This window comes from Pteronotus mesoamericanus, unplaced genomic scaffold, assembly GCF_021234165.1.
Source record: "Pteronotus mesoamericanus isolate MK-2021 breed Mesoamerican mustached bat unplaced genomic scaffold, CSHL_Meso_final contig_90, whole genome shotgun sequence".
NCBI classification, from domain to species: domain Eukaryota; kingdom Metazoa; phylum Chordata; class Mammalia; order Chiroptera; family Mormoopidae; genus Pteronotus; species Pteronotus mesoamericanus.
This window is the reverse complement of record NW_026555277.1, coordinates 42,782,303-42,796,074: the sequence shown is the minus strand read 5'-3', so window position 1 is coordinate 42,796,074 and position 13,772 is coordinate 42,782,303. Positions and strand designations below refer to the sequence as shown.

General features: G+C 42.1%; 1 protein-coding gene and 1 pseudogene across 1 annotated transcript in view; both read right to left on the bottom strand.

Annotated features, from left to right (window-relative positions):
• Positions 1-5,431, bottom strand: part of PIK3C2A (phosphatidylinositol-4-phosphate 3-kinase catalytic subunit type 2 alpha) — an 85,900-nt gene extending 80,469 nt beyond the window's left edge. Inside the window, exon 1 of the mRNA XM_054586035.1 lies at positions 5,295-5,431. The gene's annotated coding sequence lies outside the window, so the exon portion shown is untranslated. The remainder of the gene's footprint in view (positions 1-5,294) is intronic.
• A 3,835-nt stretch (positions 5,432-9,266) lies between these two features.
• Positions 9,267-12,590, bottom strand: LOC129080684 (60S ribosomal protein L15-like; annotated as a pseudogene).
• Between the last annotated feature and the right edge of the window lie 1,182 nt (positions 12,591-13,772).

Genomic DNA, 13,772 nt, shown 5'->3' with positions numbered 1-13,772 from the left:
TGTTATTTCCTGAAGGTAAACTGCCAATTTCTGTTTTTATAGGAAAATACTTTTTTAAAAAATAGCCTGCTTCAATACTGCAAAATTTTTAACCAATTTTCTCAACACTGCCTATTCCTTTCTCATAGTCAAATTTCTTACCAAATCCCTACTCGTTTTACAATGGGAACAAGCGTTACTCTGCTGCTCATTTATAGTCACCGACCTCTTCTTTAGTCCTCTTAAACTCTGTCTTCCATACTTAAGCCACGAGTTCAGAGACTGCGCTAAGATTTCCTGAATCACCCACATAATATCTAAATTCTTTATAAGAGATGTCTATTTATTCTCATCTCTTATCTCACCTATGTCCTGTTCTTATCTTTTCAAACAAACCTTGCAAACCCTTCCTTAATCCTATATTTTATTTTCTCTAAGTTTTCCCCCAAGTTGTTCTCTGTGCATTTAAGTAGCTATGTCCTTGATACCTCATCACTTTTTACCACAGCAACAGTTCAGGATCTAAGTTCTTTATTCAGAAATCTTGCCTCATTAACTCTCATCTATTTAAATAGTTTCTTACAACTGTAAGGGACAGTATAGGTACAACTCTAAGGGATAGTACAGGTACTATACAATACTATACCATTAACAAGTTTTTATAATGACTTCCTGCTATATGTATTGTAGTTGGTCTCTCCCAAGTGGAATATAAACACCCTAAAGGCAGGAAGTACCCATTCTTTAATATGCACTCCAAACTCTGGTAAATGCTTTGTATCTAAACACTTTAGTACTATATGAAGAGATGCAATGAAAAAAATACCAGGCTTAGCATTGTTAAGACATTGTAAGTTCAAGCAATGCCTCTAATGTATTATGCTAAACAGATTACAAACTCACTGGGCCTCATTTTCCTCTCTAAGAAAATGAAAAAAATATTTGCCATGTTTACTCTGCAGAAAATAAGGTTGGTGGAAGGGGAAAGCATCAATTAAGTTACAATTATCAATCAATACAAATTCAAGGATATTTACTTCATAATTGTTAGTCATAGATACTTGTTTAAAATAAGCTCTGGTGTGTGTTTTCTTTTTCAAACCAAACTCAATGATTAGCAAATTAAATGAATTAGGCCCTGACTAATGTGGCTCAGTTGGTTGGGCATCATCCCTCAAATTCAAAGGTCACTGGTTCAATTTCAGGTCAGGGCACATGCCTAGGCTGCAGGCTTTGTCCCCAGTTTGGGCCCGTGTGAGAGACAAATGATCTCTCTCTCTCTCTCTCTCTCTCATGATTGTTTCTCTCCCTTTCTTCCCCTCTAAAACATAAATATTTTTAATTAAATCAATTAACATTGTACATTATTTATTCATAAAAATAATGCAACTTTTGTGCTATAAGACTACCAAAAACATATACTAAACATTAAGGATGGCCCTGACTGGCGTGGCTCAGTGGGTTGTGTGCCATTCTACAGGCCAAAGGGGCATCAGTTTGATTCCTGGTCAGAGAATATGCCTGGGTTGTGAGCTAGGTCCCTGGCTGGGGGAGTGTGAGAGGCAACCAATCAATGTACCTCTCGCACATCAATGTTTCTCTCTCTCTCTTTCTCCCTCCATTCCCATCTCTCTAAAATAAATAAATAAAATTAAATAAAATATTTTTTAAAAACAGGATGTTAATTATATAGTATCTTAAATGCATCCTCAAGGTCAAAAGATAAATACTTGCTGCTAAGCCAATAACTGCCTTCAAATAGATTAAAATCAAGAATGTTTAAAAATCCCCCTCGTGCCCTGACCAGTATGGCTCAATGGGCTGAGCAAGGCCTGAAAACTGAAAGTCTCCAGATTCATTCCTGGTCAGGGCACATGCCTGGGCTGCAGTCCAGTCCCCAAGTCCCTGGTTGGGGGCAGCAAGAGGCAACCAATCTATGTACCTCTTGCACATCGATGTTTCTCTCCCTCCCTTTCCCTTTCCCTTCCTCTCTCTCTAAAAAATAAAGTCTTAAAAATAATCCCACTCGCTTTTATACCCAAATAGCTGAATTTAAAACTTTAAAAAAACTAAAAGGTAATTTAAATTTGCATAAATCTCCTTATCTGCCTAGAATGTCCATGTGTGATCTCCCATTGTTTTGAATCCATAATGTGTTCTAGAACAGACTGCAAAGCCCTGGCTGGGCAGGTTAGTTGGTTAGAGCATTGTCCCAAAAGGTTGCAGGTTTGATCCCTGGTCAGGACACATTACAAGAATCAACCAAGAAATGCATAAATAAGTGAACAACACAATCAATGACCCTCTCTCCCCCATCCCCAACTCGCTTCCTATCTAAAACCAATTTTTTAAAAAAGAACCAAAGGAGGGATGCAAAATATAAATGCCCAAAATAGCATTATCAAAAATGTGACTCCACTACAGAGACAAGGTAAACAAAGTGTCTTCTAGTCCCAACCATAACTTTGTGAACTTGAAAGATATCCCACAGCAATATCATTTCCAAGTATGACCATAATTCCAACAAAAAGAGCATCATGGATGAATACTACCAAAATGATTAGAAATTATAAATTATTGCTAAAATATTTCTCATAGGAGTTGCTTTTCCTTCTCAAGCAGGAATCCAAGATAGAAAAAGCAGGATTTTCATACTGTAGATCTGCACTGTCCAATATGGTAGCTAAATGAACCAACTGAGTGCTTGAAATGTGGCTAGTCCGAAGTGAAATGTGCTTTTAAGTGTAAAATGTATATCAGATTCCAAAGATTCAACAAAAAAAGGTAATATGTTACATATGTGGCTCTCATAATATTTCTGGAGAGCAATGATTTACTAGTCAACTCTCAAATGAAAAAGTGGACACCAGAGGCATTAAGCAGCTTGTTTAATATCTCACTGCCTGAGAGTATCCCAGCAGGGTCTAGAACCTGATCACCTTAATCCCTCCCTTATTAATAGAAGAAATTCATTCTTTAAGGCTCAATTTGAGTACCATTTTCCTTGTCAAATGTACTCAGTCCTTCTCTATCTCCCATCCCAAGTGATCACATCCTTTTTAGTACTACTTGGATCCGCTCCTGCCTGTATAACCATACTGTTATAATTTGTGTATTTGTCTCCCCACCGGGACTAGAGAACTTCTTAAGGACAAGCACTGTCTCATTCATTTTTCTGTCCCTGAAACCACTGCAATGCCAGGCACTCTTGCTAGGCTTCTGAAAACTGTAAGATCTTTCAGACGGTAAAGTTGTAGTCCTACTGAGGTACAACTAACAAATCAAACCATGCACTAAGTAAATGCATGGCACTAAAACATTCGCCTTTTCACCTTTATAATTTACCTGCCTTAAATTCTTTTTGGAATATGGCAAGTATATAATAAAGTAGTAAATTTATGTTATCAAAGAGATACAAGTTACAAAGCAAAGTGCTCTGCACTGCTGCTCTCCAAAGTCTGGTCTGATGCTCTAATAAGAACTCTGAGCTCTTGAAAAATCCAACACTCTCATTAAGTTAATTTACTGAAGAACATGCTTACTAAGTAAGAAAACATTATGCAAGATGAAAGAAAGATTCCTGGACATGGGAATTGATACTGCCATCTTCAACTGAAAATTCTGGAACCATTCGTGGCTGAAGGGAGAAATAATCACGTGTTAATATACAGCTAATTACATAAAGTTATAGTTTCTAAAACTCCTAAATGCAAGCATGCCTACTTTCATATTCTATAAAACAGAAAAAGTTGTGAAACCTATAGATGAAAACATTAAAATATATTGCTTGCCAAGAAAAAATGCAAGCGACATACCTACAAAACGGCAAAGATTTTCATCAGAAAAAAAAACTGCTCTACAATCTGTTAATTTAGGCAAAATAACTTATGGAAGCTCTCTAAGTGCTTTGTACCTACCTAAAAATCACTTTTGAATTAAGACTGAGTTAAATAATAAAATCTCTCTATTCTCACTCAGTCATAAAGCTTTTCAGTACTCAAAGACTGTCTTAATGTTAAAGAAGCAGTTATCTTCAACTGTATAGGCCTCAACTAAGGCACTTCAGTCTAATTTGCTACGGTGAATGAGAACATCCAACTACCTCAACAGTCTCCGGGCAAGACGGCCACAAGTCAAGGAGGCAAAGGTACAAAGTCTCTCCCCGAATCAAAATCAGTGTTCCTGGAGCTCCTAACCTGCAGTCTTCCCCCTTTAAATTGTGTCTTCACCACTTCTAATAACAGCTTTCTTTTTTTCTGCAACTCTTCGAATCTATGACGTTGATCCTCCAGTATATTAAACAATGGTCTCAGCAGAGCTTTTCTGCCTGATACCCACCTGGAAAGATTTTAGGGTATCTGTTTAATAGACAATCTTGTTCAAAGAGGAAGGCCTCCTTCCTTACACTCAATTAAACACCCACTGTTAAAAATATAATTACAACCTCAACTTCTATCAGGAGAATACAGGAAAAAAACTACTACAGGATCTTCCACGTTCTTCATCTCTAGACTTTCCTCCTCACTTAGTTTTCCTCTTCCTCATTTCCCTTCTCAATCCCTGCTCCCCACTCCGGAAAAAATTTCCACAGCTAGAGAAACTCGTTTTTAAAGCGAAACCATTTAATGAGGAAAATAAGTATGTACTGCTTTTATCTTCAATTATTTATTGTTTCTCCGTCACTCAGGAAGTTAATATGACCGCCCTCCCAGGAAGATGATGAGCTAAATACACACTGAAATAAGTCTTCCCCCAGCAAGTGGATTCGCGGCAAAAAGGCGACCATGGGGAAGTGGGATTAAAAAAAGGATCAGTAGCCCCTAAAGCACGAGACTGGAGGGACAAGGACGTGAAAAAGGAGTTGGGGGTAAAGAAAACTAAGGGAAAAGGGCAACACACACTAGAACAGTCTTAACAATGTAACATTTCAAGAAAATAGGACCAGGCACTGCTGGTCCAGCCTGGTCCCGAGAGACAAGGGGGTGGCCTCTCCTCCCTCTTTGGGACAAAACTAAGCCCCGGGCCCACCCCCTGCCCCGGCCCAGTCCCCAACAAGAGGGCCTGGTTGAGAAGCAGGCCCCTGCACCTTCGGCGGGGCAGTTGGCAACGGCCTGGGTGGAAGCAAGGCCCGGAGGGAGGTGAGTCGGGATGGGACAGCGCCAGGAGTACGCACGGGATGGAGGGTCAGAGACTGGCACCCGCGAAACTGGGGGCCCTGACAGGGACCCTTCCATCCCGGAATCCCCGAGGCCCCTCACCGGCCTTGCAGAACTAGGTTCTAGGTACCGGACCCCGCCGCACCCAACGTTCCTCACCTCACGCCGCCTGAGCCTCCGTTTCTATCACAACTGGAGCCGCAGCAGCTAACACTGTCCGAGCCATTTTCCGCACAGCAGTTTCAGCCGCCGCGGAGAGCTTCGGCAGACTCTGCAGCCAGCCACGCATATACGTCACTTCCGGTCTGGAAGCCCCGCCTTCCGCGCCCAGGTTTCTTGCGGATTGGCTGGCTCAGGCGGCCTACCTGAAGTAGTGGGCGGGGCTTGGGTGCGCCCGGTGAGGCGCCAGCTGGGATGGAGGGTGCCAGGGTCCGACTCTTGCTTGGGAAGTGTCGTAGGAGCTCTGGACGTCTCTCACCACAGCGTCAGGCTAGGGGAGTGGGGCCTCCTTGGACTCAGGGTGGGCCTCCGAAGCCCCGCCAACCACTGAAGCGCTCTATTGTTTTCGTGCCCTCTCCGGGGACTACGCGCTCTCCTCCATCCCGGCTTCGGCTCGCAGATTCGTGGTCTCCGCCTCAGGCCGCGGCGACAGTAGTTTGTGATTGGAAGACTTAAACATACAGGCAAGTTAACAAAAATCTTTCACGCCAAGCAGCACTCACCGATTCCTCACGGCGCATCGGGTACTGTGGGGGTGTGTGGTTAGTGACCCGTAACGTGAATTGTGTAGAGCGCTTTGCGAAGCGCTCCCTTAATCCTCAGGAGATGGGACTGGATGGAGTGGCTAGTCTGGGGGACGTATAGAAGCAACGATATCATTCGTTGTAGCAGTGGTTACCAACTCTTGTCCACCCGCCCTTCCTACTCCTAATTTCCCAACCCCATCCAGGCACACACACTTCCAGGCCGACTTTACACACCCTAGAAGAATGTCCCTTAGGAATTCCCTTAGTTTCACACCATTGTTCTGCTTTATCTTCTCATCAAAGGAGGAATTTCTAGAATTGGCAGCCCTTTCATAAGATTAAAAGGAGTGAGGAAACCAGTTTCTCTTGGGGCTGGTTTCCTAGCTTCTGCTCTTGAACTGAGTGCCTTCAGAAAAGAAGGAAGAGGCCTTGAGAGGACACTGTCTTGGGGGAAGATTAACTTTGACTTACTTGTATTTTTTTAATTTTTCTTATGAGAAATATTTTCCCTGGGTTCCAACAGCAGAGCATCCTCTCTTGAATTCTTTGTTGCAGTTCCAACTTCATTAGTTTCTCATGGCTCTTTTTTTTTTTTTTAAATATATTTATTTTTTAGAGAGAGGGGAAAGGAGGGAGAGAGAGAGGGAGAGAAACACCAATGTGAGGGAGAAACATCAGTTGCTTGCCTCTCACAAGTATCCTGACCAGAACCAAACCAGCTACACCAGCATGTACTCTGACTGGGAACCAAACCTCTCCCTTTGAGGGACAACACGCAACCAATTTAACCATACTGGTCAGGGCCTCATGGCTCTTTAATGGTCAGTGCTTAGTTGGCTCTGATGGACCAGAAGGGTCCCCATAAGAAGGGTCCACCACAGCAAGATGAGACAGGCTAGTAAGCCAGGACAAACAGAATAACAAAACTGAGACAGATGGTTAAACAAGCAGTTTGCAGCCATCTAGTGAATCCTATCTTCCCCAAACCGAGGACACAGAAGGGTAAATGGTTTGCACTTCTCAACCAGAGGGTAAAACACCCTATGCAGGGAGATAAATAGTGGAAATCTAAATTCTGCCATTTGCCAGCCACACCCAAGAACAGAGGAAGTTAAGGAAATAAATCTCATTTTGGCATATTAGCATAAAGCTGATGAATGTTCTGTTGAGATCTTCCCCTACCTCTCCTAGACTCCCAGCCTTTAAAACCCATCTAAAAGAAGGTCCCTGTGCTGCTCTCCCTTCCAGGAGCACACTCAGGCCTTTCCTTCTGCCCTCCCCCCCGACTCCTCTTCCACCACAGGCATGTCCCTCGTAAGCCCTAAGGGACCCCGTAAGGCTTACAACCAGGGAGCAATGGGCAACAGCACCTTCCTAGCTACCACCCTGATTCTGTCCCCAAGGCCCCCTTTTCTCTGACTTCTTAGTGAACCAGAGCAGCCTAGGCTCATTCCCCCATCTAGTGTCACAGGCCCTTGTTTCACTGTCCCCAGCTTTAATAACATCCTCTAAAAATACCTGGACGAGTGTTGTGAAATCTTTCCTGCATAAAGCCAAGAATCCACACACTACTGGCCATCCCTAAGCAGACCCACTCAGGGCCAGGTACCCTTTCCATAACAAAGATACAAGGCTATGTCCTAGATCTGTAAGAGGACCCTCACCCAACCATGCTGGTCTCAGATTTCCTGCCTCCAGAAATGTGAAAAATAAATTTCTATTGTTTATAAGCAAAAACAGAAGAAGGAAGAGGAGGGGAAAAAGGAAAAGAGGAAGAAAAGGGGCTTGGTGGTTCTCTAGTATTTAAATTGCCAGGTGTCAAGAATCTGGACTCCCTTAGCATATCTTATCTGCCTGGCAATGGGCATATCGAGATGCATGTGTAAACAAAAGAAACAGACTTCCAGGGCAGAGTGCATGCAGGTGCTGCTATCATTTGAAATCTAATAGGACATAGCTGGCAGCTCTTTCTCCTTTTTCCCTTCTTGCCCTGGCTTCTGTTGATGTAGAAACATCCAGACCTGCAGAGAATTTTATAAAAATTTATTTGAGCCAAACACAGGTATGCCTGGAACCAAGATCTCAGCAGAGTGAGTAAAATGCTTCTTAGCCCTGGCTAGTGTGGCCACGGATTGAGCACTGACCTGGGAACTGAAAGGTTTCTGGTTTGATTCCCAGTCAGGGCACATGCCTGGGTTATAGGTCAGGTCCCCAGCTGGGACCATGTGAGAGGCAACTCAAATACATCAGTGTTTCTCTCCCTCTCTCTCTCCCTCCCCCTCTCTAAAAATAAATACATTAAATCTTTTAAAAAAGAAAAAAAGTTATATGTCTGGGGTATGACTACCCACCATGACCTGCCCAGTTACAAACTTATGATCAGACCACCCTGTGAAGGTACTTTCCATAGAACCTCCTTTTCATCCACAATTTTCCCTTTTCCTTTTGGTCATAAAGTATGTCTCACAGTGCTTGGAAGCTTCATTACTAGAAGTCGCATCTTGTTGAAATGGTGGACCATTGGTAATGGGGCAGGCAATACCAAAATTGAGACATGAGTTGAGGTCAGAATTTTCCAAAAAGGGAGGGGCAGATAAATGGAGGGAAATCGGGCCTTATGGACTTCATTGCAAAAAACATTCATCCTAGAATAGTCTTTGGTGTCTGTGGTAGGCAGAGGTGAGTGTCAGAGACAGGGATAGATGTCTATTTGTGGTTAGGTGCCTGATAAGTCCCCTTTCATAAAGGTCAGAGAGTGTTTTTTATTTGATGTCCCTTTCAAAAACCAAAATCTTCAAGTGGCAGTAATGAATTAAAAAATCTTTGTCTCCTGGGAGCTCACTGTGAAAGAAAGCAGTTACCAATTTAACATATTTTCCCCCTCTCAGAATTTAATTAATTTTTAAAAGATTTTATTTATTCTTAAAGGGGAAGGGAGGGAAAGAAACATCAATGTGTGAGAGAAACATCAATCAGTTGCCCCTCACACATGACCTGACAGGGGACTGGCCTGCAACCCAGGCATGTGCCCTGACCAAGAATCAAGCCAGTGACCTTTCAATTTTCAGAACAACACCCAACCGACTGAGCCATACTGGTCAGGACCACAAAATTTATTTTGTACTTATACAAAACATCATTTTAAACACTAACATATAAACTCACCAAAAAAATAAAGCAAAGACAAAGTGTTTATCTTATGATAAATGATATACACCATCATTTACAGTCTTCAAACATTATTGCACTTGAACTTTCTTAATTTGACAATGCATTCATGAAACAGTCTGCAACTAGTTTTAACAGACAAATTAAAGAACACTTTTAAGCAGACATGACTCTCCTAAATTGTTTGTTACCTAAGAATTTTCAAATATTACTTATATTAGCAGTAACAGAGCTGTAGAGTATTGTGTCTTCTCCAGGCTGCATGGTGAGAACCACCAACAGTGTGGTGGAACTTGTGGCCCTTTTCTGGAATGGATCAATGAAGATAACCTCAAAGAATTTGTACATGGAATCTTTACCAATCCCCTAAGAATTCAGGACTCTCAGAGCCCCACTGTGGTGCCCACCTTACTCCTTGGCAACAGATTGAAGACTTTAGCTGGTCAACACCATGATGGACAGGCTTGCCATAGGTTGCACACTTAGGAAATGGTCGTTTGTGGCCACCGTAGCTCAATGCCCTTGTATCCCAGCCTGTGTGCTTTATTGGGTCAGGTTGGGTGGAAGGGCCCTGTGGAGTTTAGAGAGCTGGCCGTACTGCCAGCAGCACACCTTGTGAGAAGAAAGTGCATTAAATCCAACTACTCTTTCCTCCATAGCTCCTGGATGTACTTGTAAACACCTGTCTTGGCTTACCTGGCAGATGCAGCCATGGGAAGGAAAGACCAATCTAGCACTTTTTAAAAGTGACATTATCATACCTTAGCAATAGTTTAAGATGTCTTCTTTCAATAATGTTAGCTCATAAGTTCCTTCATTTAAGTCCAGCCTAAATGTACCGTGATACATGAGCAAAGTAAAATTGAAAAATAGGTTTTTCTAAGGAGCTTTAAAGAATTGAGTGGCTGTTTTGGACTTTCCATAGTCTAACCACACGGTATACCTTAGAAGGTTTTTATCATTTATTTTACAATGCTTTCCATGCTTTTACATAAAAGACAAATATTTTGAGGTTTCCCACAGATTCTTCTAAAACACCACTGAGTTATTCCTACATATATTGAGATTTTACCCCTTAAAACCTCAATTTTTAACAAAAACTAAGAAATGTATGAAGACATTTTAAAATCTTTGTAAACATAGGTTCTTTTACTGGCAATACATGTCATAATTTTAGAAACGTGCTTTCTCAACAAAGTACAAGAAATTTTATTAACAGATAAGCCAAAAGTAGGAAAATCTGTGTTCAGTAATTGATGATTTTTTTTTTTTGTAAACCCAGGTAAAATAAATATATGTCTGTTTTACTTAAACCAACAAACTTAAGCTAGCTTTTTTTTTATTTACTAAGCATTAATCTTAGAGCACATGAGTTGAAAAGCATTTAGGCCCTGGCCAGGTAGCTTAGTTGGTTAGACCATCATCCCGATACACTAAGGTTGCCGGTTCAGTCCCTCCCTGGTCAGAACACATACAAGAACCAACCAATAAATGCATAAATAAGGGGAACAACAAATTAATGTTTTTCTCTCTCCCACTTCTTCTCTATCTCTAAAATCAATACATTTAAAAAAAGAAAGAAAAGCATTTGGTTAGTTTCTATATTTCTGAGAATTTCAGAATACCCAAATTTTTACAAGTGTTTGCTTTTAAATTAATTTTAACAAAACCATACAGAGGTAGAAAATTATTTCACATTTAAAGCATGCATATATAAGCGAACATAAACAGACATAAGAAACCTTTTAGCCATAAGAAAAACTCTTTATAAAAGAACAGTTGGATCCATATTTTGCCCCGGAGGCATTTACAATTTATATCTGTTCTTGATAATTCAAATTTCAAATGACCTTTTGAGATAAGGGTAGCCATTTTTAATACCTCAGAGAATTGAGTTGACATCTAAATGACATCATAGGTTTATCTATTTGTCTAAATCCTCATTTTTAAGCTTCAAGGGACCAATTAAATATATGCTTTCCATTCATTCTGCCTAATTCTATTTATTTATTTAACTTTTTTAAAATGGGGACTTTTCTCATTTAAAAGATTTTATTTCTTTTTTAGAGAGAGGGGAAGGGAGGGAGGAGAGGAGGAGAAACATCAATGTACGAGAGATACATCAATTGGTTGCCTCTTGTATGTCCCCAACCAGGGACCTGGCCCACAACCCAAGCATGTGCCCTGACTGGGAATCGAACCGGCAACCTTTTGGTTCGCATGCCAGCACTCGGTCCACTGAGTCACACCAGCCAGGGAATTTTGCCTAGATTTATAGCTGGCTTTTTCTAATTGTGTACATAAAGTAGCAAAGGATCCTCATTTCGGACATCTTAGTACTAATGGAGGCTGAGTGTTGTGGGGCTTCTTGGCATCAAAGGTACAGTTTCCCATTTTAAGTTTGTTTTTCTTTGAGATCTGTAGTCTGAACAAACTTCTAGGGAATACCAGCCCTATGTGCACATCTCTGGATGAGCCAAATGTAGTGACTGCTTCATGCCCTAGAGGAAATTTTTCTCAGGCAACCCCACAGATTCTTAGTCACCTAAGAATACCTGAGCAAAGGCCAGAAAGAGCCTACCTGATGCTGTTACAGGTATACCTGGCCAGACCGCAGGGCAGAGGGGAGGAGCCATAGGAGGAAGCTGCCTGAAGTAAACAAGCTAGCACAGAGCAAGATGATAGATCTCCCTACCCTCAGGCAGAGATGTGGCAGGAAGAGGCCTTGCATAGAGCATACACAAGGCCAATGAAATGTTGAGTAAGGGAAAAGCCTTCCTACTCCCTTCTGGTACTTGGTGGAAGGGAGAGGTGCTCTGCTGGGAAAAACCTGTCAGTCTAGCTTGGGAAAAGGCTGGGATTGGCCGGGGAGCTGGACCCCTCCAGATGCATGGAAGTTTGGGCCAGGAGATTTAAACCAAGGGAAAGGAGAAACCTGTGCTTCTTCCTCTCTGGAACCCATGTCATGGACATGTAGGCCGGCTTTGTGGGACCAGCAGGCCTTGGAAGCCACGTGACTGGGCAGCAGGTGCCGGGTCCTGCAGCTGGCACGATGGAGCCCCCGCTCCGCTGGCCACAGCAGTTGGCAGCGGCCTGGGACCCCCTGCGCAGGAAGCAGCAGTGGTAGTATGGTGGTGCCAGCCCCATACACAGACTCCAGGAAGAAGCTTGAAGACAGACTCCAACTAGGAGCAAGCTAAGCTGCTTGGACAGTTGTGTTACAGACACCTGTGGTTCCCAAAGGATGATATTTTTAAATGGGAAAAGGAACGCTGGGCCTGGCTTTGGACTGGTCTGGCAGGGGCTGGCAGGTTTCCTCTGGGTGTTCTGGAGGGAATGGGCTTGGGCAGAAGCCTGCCATTCTTCCAAATTGTGCAGTTTTTGAATAAAAGACCTCTTTGTTTTTCTCACCAAACCTCGGCCTCCAGAATTTTCCTATGGGTGATGACAGGTAGCCAAACCCCACTTTCTGTTTGGTAACAATGCCACTGAAACTGTGACACTTCCCAAGATATGGATCCCTCTTGTAAGGTGAACCCATTATGGGTGTGTTGCCCTTCACCATGAAAAGAGAACTCTCCCCAGGGTTCCTGCCAGTTTCTCTTGCTTTGCAGCACCCATCTCCGCCACTCCAGATTCAGGGGCCTGAACAACTACTGTCACCCCATTAGCTAGTTGGGCTGGGGAAGTAAGAGTCCTTTCTCTTCCACAGCTACAGAGAGTTCAGTCTCTCTTTTAACCAGCAAAAATTTTGTTTAAATTCTACATAAGCAATCCAATTAAAAAGCTGAAATTAAAAGCAGCAACCCATTTTTTTCCCTTTCCCTGAGTTATCTCAACTTTTACCTACCTTGAGGATTTTCTAAGAACAACTCAAATAAAGTCATAGACCTGTTACTTAAACAAAAAGGCCTGGGGTCCCACGGGAACACTTATCAAGTTCATTCCATGCAAAGTGGGGAGTCAGTGGGGCACAAAGCGCCCATGCTTGTACCTAGCATGGTGTCTGGGTCCACAAACGTGGGCCGAGGTGGGCTCCTTCAGAATCCTGTTGGCTATGCCAAGTAAATGTTAAAGTAAAAAATGACCAAACCTGTAGAGAATTTTTGTAAGAGTTTATTTGTGCCAAGAAGCAAGATATCAAATACAAAGAGGATGACAGTTTTGCAGTTTCTTTGATACATTTGAAATGAAGGAGGAAACTAAGGAACATTATGTGAGGATGAGAGAAAGCACTGTGAGGACTGGATTGGGATTAAAGGATAGTTAACATGATTATTTGCTTTCTTGCTTATTGCAAAGATTTTTTAACCTAAATGCACAAAAACAATGGATAAGGCTTGCTTAAGGCAAAGATAAACTTTTTACTAAAGAAATTAAGTGTTTGGGACATACCAGGCTACCATTGTTAGATAGGACAAAGGTCTCAAGGTCTGGGAGGTTCTTACTGTTATTCTTGCTAAATGTTAAAATGTAGCACACTACTTTGCAGAAGCAACTGTAAACAGGATGAGCTTGATAGGAACCCAACTGGATTAGTATAGCCAACTGAAAAGAAAAAATCAACATGTAATTAAACAAATAGTGTATTTAAGCAATGGATAAGCCTCCCTTGGAGGAGACAGAGTTTTGGATATGAATCCCTTCTCCTTTACTTGCTGTAAGTTAATAAAACTACCTAACAACAACCACATCTCATTCATGAATGGAACACCCTAAGCAG